This window comes from Lepisosteus platostomus, chromosome 7, assembly GCF_059453375.1.
Source record: "Lepisosteus platostomus isolate fLepPlt1 chromosome 7, fLepPlt1.hap1, whole genome shotgun sequence".
Lineage (NCBI taxonomy): Eukaryota > Metazoa > Chordata > Actinopteri > Semionotiformes > Lepisosteidae > Lepisosteus > Lepisosteus platostomus.
In genome coordinates this window covers 65587034-65601979 of record NC_142617.1, presented here as the reverse complement: position 1 = coordinate 65601979, position 14946 = coordinate 65587034, and positions in this window count along the sequence as shown.

The window sequence follows — 14946 nt, the reverse complement described above, 5'->3', positions numbered from 1 at the left end:
TCCGGGGTGCCTGGAGGTTGCGGTGCACCACGCGACAGTTGTATTCCAAAACTGAGTCACTCAGATCACACGAGCACCCAAGCATGCTTGAAACTCATTCAAATGCAAGTGCTTCTATCTGTTGTCTTGATTGTTTCCCACTCATTCCTTTTGGTTTGGGGAATATGTCAAAATCCCATGCCCAGAGAACTTCAGATAGAGTTCGCGGAAATGCTCAGTGGACAACCCAGGCAGGGTAAGGATCAGCATTTCCACACTACTCAGAGAATTTTTATTTTCAGGGATGGATTTTTAGCCCAATTCAAGTTGAAGAAAAGTGGTTTCGTGAAAATCGCAGAAATTTTTTTTTCAGAAACTCCGGGGTGCCTGGAGGTCGCGGTGCACCACGCGACAGTTGTGTTCCAAAACTGAGTCACTCAGATCACACGAGTACCCAAGAATGCTTGAAACTCATTCAAATGCAAGTGCTTCTATCTGTTGTCTTGATTGTTTCCCACTCATTCCTTTTGGTTTGGGGAATATGTCAAAATCCCATGCCCAGAGAACTTAAAATAGAGTTCGCGGAAATGCTCAGTGGACATCCCAGGCAGGGTAAGGATCAACATTTCCACACTACTCAGAGAATTTTTATTTTCAGGGATGGATTTTTAGCCCAATTCAAGTTGAAGAAAAGTGGTTTCGTGAAAATCGCAGAAAATTTTTTTTCAGAAACTCCGGGGTGCCTGGAGGTCGCGGTGCACCACGCGACAGTTGTATTCCAAAACTAAGTCACTCAGATCACACGAGTACCCAAGCATGCTTGAAACTCATTCAAATGCAAGTGCTTCTATCTGTTGTCTTGATTGTTTCCCACTCATTCCTTTTGGATTGGGGAATATGTCAAAATCCCATGCCCAGAGAACTTCAGATAGAGTTCGCGGAAATGCTCAGTTGACAACCCAGGCAGGGTAAGGATCAGCATTTCCACACTACTCAGAGAATTTTTATTTTCAGGGATGGATTTTTAGCTCAATTCAAGTTGAAGAAAAGTGGTTTCGTGAAAATCGCAGAAAAATTTTTTTCAGGAACTCCGGGGTGCCTGGAGGTCGCGGTGCACCACGCGACAGTTGTATTCCAAAACCGAGTCACTCAGATCACACGAGTACCCAAGCATGCTTGAAACTCATTCAAATGCAAGTGCTTCTATCTGTTGTCTTGATTGTTTCCCACTCATTCCTTTTGGATTGGGGAATATGTCAAAATCCCATGCCCAGAGAACTTCAGATAGAGTTCATGGAAATGCTCAGTTGACAACCCAGGCAGGGTAAGGATCAGCATTTCCACACTACTCAGAGAATTTTTATTTTCAGGGATGGATTTTTAGCTCAATTCAAGTTGAAGAAAAGTGGTTTCGTGAAAATCTCAGAAAAATTTTTTTCAGAAACTCCGGGGTGCCTGGAGGTCGCGGTGCACCACGCGACAGTTGTATTCCAAAACCGAGTCACTCAGATCACACGAGCACCCAAGCATGCTTGAAACTCATTCAAATGCAAGTGCTTCTATCTGTTGTCTTGATTGTTTCCCACTCATTCCTTTTGGTTTGGGGAATATGTCAAAATTCCATGCCCAGAGAACTTCAGATAGAGTTCGCGGAAATGCTCAGTGCACAACCCAGGCAGGGTAAGGATCAGCATTTCCACACTACTCAGAGAATTTTTATTTTCAGGGATGGATTTTTAGCCCAATTCAAGTTGAAGAAAAGTGGTTTCGTGAAAATCGCAGAAAATTTTTTTTCAGAAACTCCGGGGTGCCTGGAGGTTGCGGTGCACCACGCGACAGTTGTATTCCAAAACTGAGTCACTCAGATCACACGAGCACCCAAGCATGCTTGAAACTCATTCAAATGCAAGTGCTTCTATCTGTTGTCTTGATTGTTTCCCACTCATTCCTTTTGGTTTGGGGAATATGTCAAAATCCCATGCCCAGAGAACTTAAAATAGAGTTCGCGGAAATGCTCAGTGGACAACCCAGGCAGGGTAAGGATCAGCATTTCCACACTACTCAGAGAATTTTTATTTTCAGGGATGGATTTTTAGCCCAATTCAAGTTGAAGAAAAGTGGTTTCGTGAAAATCGCAGAAAATTTTTTTTCAGAAACTCCGGGGTGCCTGGAGGTCGCGGTGCACCACGCGACAGTTGTATTCCAAAACTAAGTCACTCAGATCACACGAGTACCCAAGCATGCTTGAAACTCATTCAAATGCAAGTGCTTCTATCTGTTGTCTTGATTGTTTCCCACTCATTCCTTTTGGATTGGGGAATATGTCAAAATCCCATGCCCAGAGAACTTCAGATAGAGTTCGCGGAAATGCTCAGTTGACAACCCAGGCAGGGTAAGGATCAGCATTTCCACACTACTCAGAGAATTTTTATTTTCAGGGATGGATTTTTAGCTCAATTCAAGTTGAAGAAAAGTGGTTTCGTGAAAATCGCAGAAAAATTTTTTTCAGAAACTCCGGGGTGCCTGGAGGTCGCGGTGCACCACGCGACAGTTGTATTCCAAAACCGAGTCACTCAGATCACACGAGCACCCAAGCATGCTTGAAACTCATTCAAATGCAAGTGCTTCTATCTGTTGTCTTGATTGTTTCCCACTCATTCCTTTTGGATTGGGGAATATGTCAAAATCCCATGCCCAGAGAACTTCAGATAGAGTTCACGGAAATGCTCAGTTGACAACCCAGGCAGGGTAAGGATCAGCATTTCCACACTACTCAGAGAATTTTTATTTTCAGGGATGGATTTTTAGCTCAATTCAAGTTGAAGAAAAGTGGTTTCGTGAAAATCGCAGAAAAATTTTTTTCAGAAACTCCGGGGTGCCTGGAGGTTGCGGTGCACCACGCGACAGTTGTATTCCAAAACCGAGTCACTCAGATCACACGAGTACCCAAGCATGCTTGAAACTCATTCAAATGCAAGTGCTTCTATCTGTTGTCTTGATTGTTTCCCACTCATTCCTTTTGGATTGGGGAATATGTCAAAATCCCATGCCCAGAGAACTTCAGATAGAGTTCACGGAAATGCTCAGTTGACAACCCAGGCAGGGTAAGGATCAGCATTTCCACACTACTCAGAGAATTTTTATTTTCAGGGATGGATTTTTAGCTCAATTCAAGTTGAAGAAAAGTGGTTTCGTGAAAATCGCAGAAAAATTTTTTTCAGAAACTCCGGGGTGCCTGGAGGTCGCGGTGCACCACGCGACAGTTGTATTCCAAAACCGAGTCACTCAGATCACACGAGCACCCAAGCATGCTTGAAACTCATTCAAATGCAAGTGCTTCTATCTGTTGTCTTGATTGTTTCCCACTCATTCCTTTTGGTTTGGGGAATATGTCAAAATTCCATGCCCAGAGAACTTCAGATAGAGTTCGCGGAAATGCTCAGTGCACAACCCAGGCAGGGTAAGGATCAGCATTTCCACACTACTCAGAGAATTTTTATTTTCAGGGATGGATTTTTAGCCCAATTCAAGTTGAAGAAAAGTGGTTTCGTGAAAATCGCAGAAAATTTTTTTTCAGAAACTCCGGGGTGCCTGGAGGTTGCGGTGCACCACGCGACAGTTGTATTCCAAAACTGAGTCACTCAGATCACACGAGCACCCAAGCATGCTTGAAACTCATTCAAATGCAAGTGCTTCTATCTGTTGTCTTGATTGTTTCCCACTCATTCCTTTTGGTTTGGGGAATATGTCAAAATCCCATGCCCAGAGAACTTAAAATAGAGTTCGCGGAAATGCTCAGTGGACAACCCAGGCAGGGTAAGGATCAGCATTTCCACACTACTCAGAGAATTTTTATTTTCAGGGATGGATTTTTAGCCCAATTCAAGTTGAAGAAAAGTGGTTTCGTGAAAATCGCAGAAAATTTTTTTTCAGAAACTCCGGGGTGCCTGGAGGTCGCGGTGCACCACGCGACAGTTGTATTCCAAAACTAAGTCACTCAGATCACACGAGTACCCAAGCATGCTTGAAACTCATTCAAATGCAAGTGCTTCTATCTGTTGTCTTGATTGTTTCCCACTCATTCCTTTTGGATTGGGGAATATGTCAAAATCCCATGCCCAGAGAACTTCAGATAGAGTTCGCGGAAATGCTCAGTTGACAACCCAGGCAGGGTAAGGATCAGCATTTCCACACTACTCAGAGAATTTTTATTTTCAGGGATGGATTTTTAGCTCAATTCAAGTTGAAGAAAAGTGGTTTCGTGAAAATCGCAGAAAAATTTTTTTCAGAAACTCCGGGGTGCCTGGAGGTCGCGGTGCACCACGCGACAGTTGTATTCCAAAACCGAGTCACTCAGATCACACGAGCACCCAAGCATGCTTGAAACTCATTCAAATGCAAGTGCTTCTATCTGTTGTCTTGATTGTTTCCCACTCATTCCTTTTGGTTTGGGGAATATGTCAAAATCCCATGCCCAGAGAACTTCAGATAGAGTTCACGGAAATGCTCAGTGCACAACCCAGGCAGGGTAAGGATCAGCATTTCCACACTACTCAGAGAATTTTTATTTTCAGGGATGGATTTTTAGCTCAATTCAAGTTGAAGAAAAGTGGTTTCGTGAAAATCGCAGAAAATTTTTTTTCAGAAACTCCGGGGTGCCTGGAGGTTGCGGTGCACCACGCGACAGTTGTATTCCAAAACCGAGTCACTCAGATCACACGAGTACCCAAGCATGCTTGAAACTCATTCAAATGCAAGTGCTTCTATCTGTTGTCTTGATTGTTTCCCACTCATTCCTTTTGGATTGGGGAATATGTCAAAATCCCATGCCCAGAGAACTTCAGATAGAGTTCACGGAAATGCTCAGTTGACAACCCAGGCAGGGTAAGGATCAGCATTTCCACACTACTCAGAGAATTTTTATTTTCAGGGATGGATTTTTAGCTCAATTCAAGTTGAAGAAAAGTGGTTTCGTGAAAATCGCAGAAAAATTTTTTTCAGAAACTCCGGGGTGCCTGGAGGTCGCGGTGCACCACGCGACAGTTGTATTCCAAAACCGAGTCACTCAGATCACACGAGCACCCAAGCATGCTTGAAACTCATTCAAATGCAAGTGCTTCTATCTGTTGTCTTGATTGTTTCCCACTCATTCCTTTTGGTTTGGGGAATATGTCAAAATTCCATGCCCAGAGAACTTCAGATAGAGTTCGCGGAAATGCTCAGTGCACAACCCAGGCAGGGTAAGGATCAGCATTTCCACACTACTCAGAGAATTTTTATTTTCAGGGATGGATTTTTAGCCCAATTCAAGTTGAAGAAAAGTGGTTTCGTGAAAATCGCAGAAAATTTTTTTTCAGAAACTCCGGGGTGCCTGGAGGTTGCGGTGCACCACGCGACAGTTGTATTCCAAAACTGAGTCACTCAGATCACACGAGCACCCAAGCATGCTTGAAACTCATTCAAATGCAAGTGCTTCTATCTGTTGTCTTGATTGTTTCCCACTCATTCCTTTTGGTTTGGGGAATATGTCAAAATCCCATGCCCAGAGAACTTAAAATAGAGTTCGCGGAAATGCTCAGTGGACAACCCAGGCAGGGTAAGGATCAGCATTTCCACACTACTCAGAGAATTTTTATTTTCAGGGATGGATTTTTAGCCCAATTCAAGTTGAAGAAAAGTGGTTTCGTGAAAATCGCAGAAAATTTTTTTTCAGAAACTCCGGGGTGCCTGGAGGTCGCGGTGCACCACGCGACAGTTGTATTCCAAAACTAAGTCACTCAGATCACACGAGTACCCAAGCATGCTTGAAACTCATTCAAATGCAAGTGCTTCTATCTGTTGTCTTGATTGTTTCCCACTCATTCCTTTTGGATTGGGGAATATGTCAAAATCCCATGCCCAGAGAACTTCAGATAGAGTTCGCGGAAATGCTCAGTTGACAACCCAGGCAGGGTAAGGATCAGCATTTCCACACTACTCAGAGAATTTTTATTTTCAGGGATGGATTTTTAGCTCAATTCAAGTTGAAGAAAAGTGGTTTCGTGAAAATCGCAGAAAAATTTTTTTCAGAAACTCCGGGGTGCCTGGAGGTCGCGGTGCACCACGCGACAGTTGTATTCCAAAACCGAGTCACTCAGATCACACGAGCACCCAAGCATGCTTGAAACTCATTCAAATGCAAGTGCTTCTATCTGTTGTCTTGATTGTTTCCCACTCATTCCTTTTGGTTTGGGGAATATGTCAAAATCCCATGCCCAGAGAACTTCAGATAGAGTTCACGGAAATGCTCAGTGCACAACCCAGGCAGGGTAAGGATCAGCATTTCCACACTACTCAGAGAATTTTTATTTTCAGGGATGGATTTTTAGCTCAATTCAAGTTGAAGAAAAGTGGTTTCGTGAAAATCGCAGAAAATTTTTTTTCAGAAACTCCGGGGTGCCTGGAGGTCGCGGTGCACCACGCGACAGTTGTATTCCAAATCTGAGTCACTCAGATCACACGAGTACCCAAGCATGCTTGAAACTCATTCAAATGCAAGTGCTTCTATCTGTTGTCTTGATTGTTTCCCACTCATTCCTTTTGGTTTGGGGAATATGTCAAAATCCCATGCCCAGAGAACTTCAGATAGAGTTCGCGGAAATGCTCAGTGGACAACTCAGGCAGGATAAGGATCAGCATTTCCACACTACTCAGAGAATTTTTATTTTCAGGGATGGATTTTTAGCCCAATTCAAGTTGAAGAAAAGTGGTTTCGTGAAAATCGCAGAAAATTTTTTTTCAGAAACTCCGGGGTGCCTGGAGGTTGCGGTGCACCACGCGACAGTTGTATTCCAAAACTGAGTCACTCAGATCACACGAGCACCCAAGCATGCTTGAAACTCATTCAAATGCAAGTGCTTCTATCTGTTGTCTTGATTGTTTCCCACTCATTCCTTTTGGTTTGGGGAATATGTCAAAATCCCATGCCCAGAGAACTTAAAATAGAGTTCGCGGAAATGCTCAGTGGACAACCCAGGCAGGGTAAGGATCAGCATTTCCACACTACTCAGAGAATTTTTATTTTCAGGGATGGATTTTTAGCCCAATTCAAGTTGAAGAAAAGTGGTTTCGTGAAAATCGCAGAAAATTTTTTTTCAGAAACTCCGGGGTGCCTGGAGGTCGCGGTGCACCACGCGACAGTTGTATTCCAAAACTAAGTCACTCAGATCACACGAGTACCCAAGCATGCTTGAAACTCATTCAAATGCAAGTGCTTCTATCTGTTGTCTTGATTGTTTCCCACTCATTCCTTTTGGATTGGGGAATATGTCAAAATCCCATGCCCAGAGAACTTCAGATAGAGTTCGCGGAAATGCTCAGTTGACAACCCAGGCAGGGTAAGGATCAGCATTTCCACACTACTCAGAGAATTTTTATTTTCAGGGATGGATTTTTAGCTCAATTCAAGTTGAAGAAAAGTGGTTTCGTGAAAATCGCAGAAAAATTTTTTTCAGAAACTCCGGGGTGCCTGGAGGTCGCGGTGCACCACGCGACAGTTGTATTCCAAAACCGAGTCACTCAGATCACACGAGCACCCAAGCATGCTTGAAACTCATTCAAATGCAAGTGCTTCTATCTGTTGTCTTGATTGTTTCCCACTCATTCCTTTTGGATTGGGGAATATGTCAAAATCCCATGCCCAGAGAACTTCAGATAGAGTTCACGGAAATGCTCAGTTGACAACCCAGGCAGGGTAAGGATCAGCATTTCCACACTACTCAGAGAATTTTTATTTTCAGGGATGGATTTTTAGCTCAATTCAAGTTGAAGAAAAGTGGTTTCGTGAAAATCGCATTAAAATTTTTTTCAGAAACTCCGGGGTGCCTGGAGGTCGCGGTGCACCACGCGACAGTTGTATTCCAAAACCGAGTCACTCAGATCACACGAGCACCCAAGCATGCTTGAAACTCATTCAAATGCAAGTGCTTCTATCTGTTGTCTTGATTGTTTCCCACTCATTCCTTTTGGTTTGGGGAATATGTCAAAATCCCATGCCCAGAGAACTTCAGATAGAGTTCGCGGAAATGCTCAGTGGACAACTCAGGCAGGATAAGGATCAGCATTTCCACACTACTCAGAGAATTTTTATTTTCAGGGATGGATTTTTAGCCCAATTCAAGTTGAAGAAAAGTGGTTTCGTGAAAATCGCAGAAAATTTTTTTTCAGAAACTCCGGGGTGCCTGGAGGTTGCGGTGCACCACGCGACAGTTGTATTCCAAAACTGAGTCACTCAGATCACACGAGCACCCAAGCATGCTTGAAACTCATTCAAATGCAAGTGCTTCTATCTGTTGTCTTGATTGTTTCCCACTCATTCCTTTTGGTTTGGGGAATATGTCAAAATCCCATGCCCAGAGAACTTAAAATAGAGTTCGCGGAAATGCTCAGTGGACAACCCAGGCAGGGTAAGGATCAGCATTTCCACACTACTCAGAGAATTTTTATTTTCAGGGATGGATTTTTAGCCCAATTCAAGTTGAAGAAAAGTGGTTTCGTGAAAATCGCAGAAAATTTTTTTTCAGAAACTCCGGGGTGCCTGGAGGTCGCGGTGCACCACGCGACAGTTGTATTCCAAAACTAAGTCACTCAGATCACACGAGTACCCAAGCATGCTTGAAACTCATTCAAATGCAAGTGCTTCTATCTGTTGTCTTGATTGTTTCCCACTCATTCCTTTTGGATTGGGGAATATGTCAAAATCCCATGCCCAGAGAACTTCAGATAGAGTTCGCGGAAATGCTCAGTTGACAACCCAGGCAGGGTAAGGATCAGCATTTCCACACTACTCAGAGAATTTTTATTTTCAGGGATGGATTTTTAGCTCAATTCAAGTTGAAGAAAAGTGGTTTCGTGAAAATCGCAGAAAAATTTTTTTCAGAAACTCCGGGGTGCCTGGAGGTCGCGGTGCACCACGCGACAGTTGTATTCCAAAACCGAGTCACTCAGATCACACGAGCACCCAAGCATGCTTGAAACTCATTCAAATGCAAGTGCTTCTATCTGTTGTCTTGATTGTTTCCCACTCATTCCTTTTGGATTGGGGAATATGTCAAAATCCCATGCCCAGAGAACTTCAGATAGAGTTCACGGAAATGCTCAGTTGACAACCCAGGCAGGGTAAGGATCAGCATTTCCACACTACTCAGAGAATTTTTATTTTCAGGGATGGATTTTTAGCTCAATTCAAGTTGAAGAAAAGTGGTTTCGTGAAAATCGCATTAAAATTTTTTTCAGAAACTCCGGGGTGCCTGGAGGTCGCGGTGCACCACGCGACAGTTGTATTCCAAAACCGAGTCACTCAGATCACACGAGCACCCAAGCATGCTTGAAACTCATTCAAATGCAAGTGCTTCTATCTGTTGTCTTGATTGTTTCCCACTCATTCCTTTTGGTTTGGGGAATATGTCAAAATCCCATGCCCAGAGAACTTCAGATAGAGTTCGCGGAAATGCTCAGTGCACAACCCAGGCAGGGTAAGGATCAGCATTTCCACACTACTCAGAGAATTTTTATTTTCAGGGATGGATTTTTAGCTCAATTCAAGTTGAAGAAAAGTGGTTTCGTGAAAATCGCAGAAAATTTTTTTTCAGAAACTCCGGGGTGCCTGGAGGTCGCGGTGCACCACGCGACAGTTGTATTCCAAAACTGAGTCACTCAGATCACACGAGTACCCAAGCATGCTTGAAACTCATTCAAATGCAAGTGCTTCTATCTGTTGTCTTGATTGTTTCCCACTCATTCCTTTTGGATTGGGGAATATGTCAAAATCCCATGCCCAGAGAACTTAAGATAGAGTTCGCGGAAATGCTCAGTTGACAACCCAGGCAGGGTAAGGATCAGCATTTCCACACTACTCAGAGAATTTTTATTTTCAGGGATGGATTTTTAGCTCAATTCAAGTTGAAGAAAAGTGGTTTCGTGAAAATCGCAGAAAATTTTTTTTCAGAAACTCCGGGGTGCCTGGAGGTCGCGGTGCACCACGCGACAGTTGTATTCCAAAACTGAGTCACTCAGATCACACGAGTACCCAAGCATGCTTGAAACTCATTCAAATGCAAGTGCTTCTATCTGTTGTCTTGATTGTTTCCCACTCATTCCTTTTGGTTTGGGGAATATGTCAAAATCCCATGCCCAGAGAACTTCAGATAGAGTTCGCGGAAATGCTCAGTGGACAACTCAGGCAGGGTAAGGATCAGCATTTCCACACTACTCAGAGAATTTTTATTTTCAGGGATGGATTTTTAGCCCAATTCAAGTTGAAGAAAAGTGGTTTCGTGAAAATCGCAGAAAATTTTTTTTCAGAAACTCCGGGGTGCCTGGAGGTCGCGGTGCACCACTCGACAGTTGTATTCCAAAACTGAGTCACTCAGATCACACGAGTACCCAAGCATGCTTGAAACTCATTCAAATGCAAGTGCTTCTATCTGTTGTCTTGATTGTTTCCCACTCATTCCTTTTGGTTTGGGGAATATGTCAAAATCCCATGCCCAGAGAACTTAAAATAGAGTTCGCGGAAATGCTCAGTGGACATCCCAGGCAGGGTAAGGATCAACATTTCCACACTACTCAGAGAATTTTTATTTTCAGGGATGGATTTTTAGCCCAATTCAAGTTGAAGAAAAGTGGTTTCGTGAAAATCGCAGAAAATTTTTTTTCAGAAACTCCGGGGTGCCTGGAGGTCGCGGTGCACCACGCGACAGTTGTATTCCAAAACTAAGTCACTCAGATCACACGAGTACCCAAGCATGCTTGAAACTCATTCAAATGCAAGTGCTTCTATCTGTTGTCTTGATTGTTTCCCACTCATTCCTTTTGGTTTGGGGAATATGTCAAAATCCCATGCCCAGAGAACTTCAGATAGAGTTCGCGGAAATGCTCAGTGGACAACTCAGGCAGGGTAAGGATCAGCATTTCCACACTACTCAGAGAATTTTTATTTTCAGGGATGGATTTTTAGCCCAATTCAAGTTGAAGAAAAGTGGTTTCGTGAAAATCGCAGAAAATTTTTTTTCAGAAACTCCGGGGTGCCTGGAGGTCGCGGTGCACCACTCGACAGTTGTATTCCAAAACTGAGTCACTCAGATCACACGAGTACCCAAGCATGCTTGAAACTCATTCAAATGCAAGTGCTTCTATCTGTTGTCTTGATTGTTTCCCACTCATTCCTTTTGGTTTGGGGAATATGTCAAAATCCCATGCCCAGAGAACTTAAAATAGAGTTCGCGGAAATGCTCAGTGGACATCCCAGGCAGGGTAAGGATCAACATTTCCACACTACTCAGAGAATTTTTATTTTCAGGGATGGATTTTTAGCCCAATTCAAGTTGAAGAAAAGTGGTTTCGTGAAAATCGCAGAAAATTTTTTTTCAGAAACTCCGGGGTGCCTGGAGGTCGCGGTGCACCACGCGACAGTTGTATTCCAAAACTAAGTCACTCAGATCACACGAGTACCCAAGCATGCTTGAAACTCATTCAAATGCAAGTGCTTCTATCTGTTGTCTTGATTGTTTCCCACTCATTCCTTTTGGTTTGGGGAATATGTCAAAATCCCATGCCCAGAGAACTTCAGATAGAGTTCGCGGAAATGCTCAGTGCACAACCCAGGCAGGGTAAGGATCAGCATTTCCACACTACTCAGAGAATTTTTATTTTCAGGGATGGATTTTTAGCTCAATTCAAGTTGAAGAAAAGTGGTTTCGTGAAAATCGCAGAAAATTTTTTTTCAGAAACTCCGGGGTGCCTGGAGGTCGCGGTGCACCACGCGACAGTTGTATTCCAAAACTGAGTCACTCAGATCACACGAGTACCCAAGCATGCTTGAAACTCATTCAAATGCAAGTGCTTCTATCTGTTGTCTTGATTGTTTCCCACTCATTCCTTTTGGATTGGGGAATATGTCAAAATCCCATGCCCAGAGAACTTCAGATAGAGTTCACGGAAATGCTCAGTTGACAACCCAGGCAGGGTAAGGATCAGCATTTCCACACTACTCAGAGAATTTTTATTTTCAGGGATGGATTTTTAGCTCAATTCAAGTTGAAGAAAAGTGGTTTCGTGAAAATCGCATTAAAATTTTTTTCAGAAACTCCGGGGTGCCTGGAGGTCGCGGTGCACCACGCGACAGTTGTATTCCAAAACCGAGTCACTCAGATCACACGAGCACCCAAGCATGCTTGAAACTCATTCAAATGCAAGTGCTTCTATCTGTTGTCTTGATTGTTTCCCACTCATTCCTTTTGGTTTGGGGAATATGTCAAAATCCCATGCCCAGAGAACTTCAGATAGAGTTCGCGGAAATGCTCAGTGCACAACCCAGGCAGGGTAAGGATCAGCATTTCCACACTACTCAGAGAATTTTTATTTTCAGGGATGGATTTTTAGCTCAATTCAAGTTGAAGAAAAGTGGTTTCGTGAAAATCGCAGAAAATTTTTTTTCAGAAACTCCGGGGTGCCTGGAGGTCGCGGTGCACCACGCGACAGTTGTATTCCAAAACTGAGTCACTCAGATCACACGAGTACCCAAGCATGCTTGAAACTCATTCAAATGCAAGTGCTTCTATCTGTTGTCTTGATTGTTTCCCACTCATTCCTTTTGGATTGGGGAATATGTCAAAATCCCATGCCCAGAGAACTTAAGATAGAGTTCGCGGAAATGCTCAGTTGACAACCCAGGCAGGGTAAGGATCAGCATTTCCACACTACTCAGAGAATTTTTATTTTCAGGGATGGATTTTTAGCTCAATTCAAGTTGAAGAAAAGTGGTTTCGTGAAAATCGCAGAAAATTTTTTTTCAGAAACTCCGGGGTGCCTGGAGGTCGCGGTGCACCACGCGACAGTTGTATTCCAAAACTGAGTCACTCAGATCACACGAGTACCCAAGCATGCTTGAAACTCATTCAAATGCAAGTGCTTCTATCTGTTGTCTTGATTGTTTCCCACTCATTCCTTTTGGTTTGGGGAATATGTCAAAATCCCATGCCCAGAGAACTTCAGATAGAGTTCGCGGAAATGCTCAGTGGACAACTCAGGCAGGGTAAGGATCAGCATTTCCACACTACTCAGAGAATTTTTATTTTCAGGGATGGATTTTTAGCCCAATTCAAGTTGAAGAAAAGTGGTTTCGTGAAAATCGCAGAAAATTTTTTTTCAGAAACTCCGGGGTGCCTGGAGGTCGCGGTGCACCACTCGACAGTTGTATTCCAAAACTGAGTCACTCAGATCACACGAGTACCCAAGCATGCTTGAAACTCATTCAAATGCAAGTGCTTCTATCTGTTGTCTTGATTGTTTCCCACTCATTCCTTTTGGTTTGGGGAATATGTCAAAATCCCATGCCCAGAGAACTTAAAATAGAGTTCGCGGAAATGCTCAGTGGACATCCCAGGCAGGGTAAGGATCAACATTTCCACACTACTCAGAGAATTTTTATTTTCAGGGATGGATTTTTAGCCCAATTCAAGTTGAAGAAAAGTGGTTTCGTGAAAATCGCAGAAAATTTTTTTTCAGAAACTCCGGGGTGCCTGGAGGTCGCGGTGCACCACGCGACAGTTGTATTCCAAAACTAAGTCACTCAGATCACACGAGTACCCAAGCATGCTTGAAACTCATTCAAATGCAAGTGCTTCTATCTGTTGTCTTGATTGTTTCCCACTCATTCCTTTTGGTTTGGGGAATATGTCAAAATCCCATGCCCAGAGAACTTCAGATAGAGTTCGCGGAAATGCTCAGTGGACAACTCAGGCAGGGTAAGGATCAGCATTTCCACACTACTCAGAGAATTTTTATTTTCAGGGATGGATTTTTAGCCCAATTCAAGTTGAAGAAAAGTGGTTTCGTGAAAATCGCAGAAAATTTTTTTTCAGAAACTCCGGGGTGCCTGGAGGTCGCGGTGCACCACTCGACAGTTGTATTCCAAAACTGAGTCACTCAGATCACACGAGTACCCAAGCATGCTTGAAACTCATTCAAATGCAAGTGCTTCTATCTGTTGTCTTGATTGTTTCCCACTCATTCCTTTTGGTTTGGGGAATATGTCAAAATCCCATGCCCAGAGAACTTAAAATAGAGTTCGCGGAAATGCTCAGTGGACATCCCAGGCAGGGTAAGGATCAACATTTCCACACTACTCAGAGAATTTTTATTTTCAGGGATGGATTTTTAGCCCAATTCAAGTTGAAGAAAAGTGGTTTCGTGAAAATCGCAGAAAATTTTTTTTCAGAAACTCCGGGGTGCCTGGAGGTCGCGGTGCACCACGCGACAGTTGTATTCCAAAACTAAGTCACTCAGATCACACGAGTACCCAAGCATGCTTGAAACTCATTCAAATGCAAGTGCTTCTATCTGTTGTCTTGATTGTTTCCCACTCATTCCTTTTGGTTTGGGGAATATGTCAAAATCCCATGCCCAGAGAACTTCAGATAGAGTTCGCGGAAATGCTCAGTGCACAACCCAGGCAGGGTAAGGATCAGCATTTCCACACTACTCAGAGAATTTTTATTTTCAGGGATGGATTTTTAGCTCAATTCAAGTTGAAGAAAAGTGGTTTCGTGAAAATCGCAGAAAATTTTTTTTCAGAAACTCCGGGGTGCCTGGAGGTCGCGGTGCACCACGCGACAGTTGTATTCCAAAACTGAGTCACTCAGATCACACGAGTACCCAAGCATGCTTGAAACTCATTCAAATGCAAGTGCTTCTATCTGTTGTCTTGATTGTTTCCCACTCATTCCTTTTGGTTTGGGGAATATGTCAAAATCCCATGCCCAGAGAACTTCAGATAGAGTTCGCGGAAATGCTCAGTGGACAACTCAGGCAGGGTAAGGATCAGCATTTCCACACTACTCAGAGAATTTTTATTTTCAGGGATGGATTTTTAGCCCAATTCAAGTTGAAGAAAAGTGGTTTCGTGAAAATCGCAGAAAAATTTTTTTC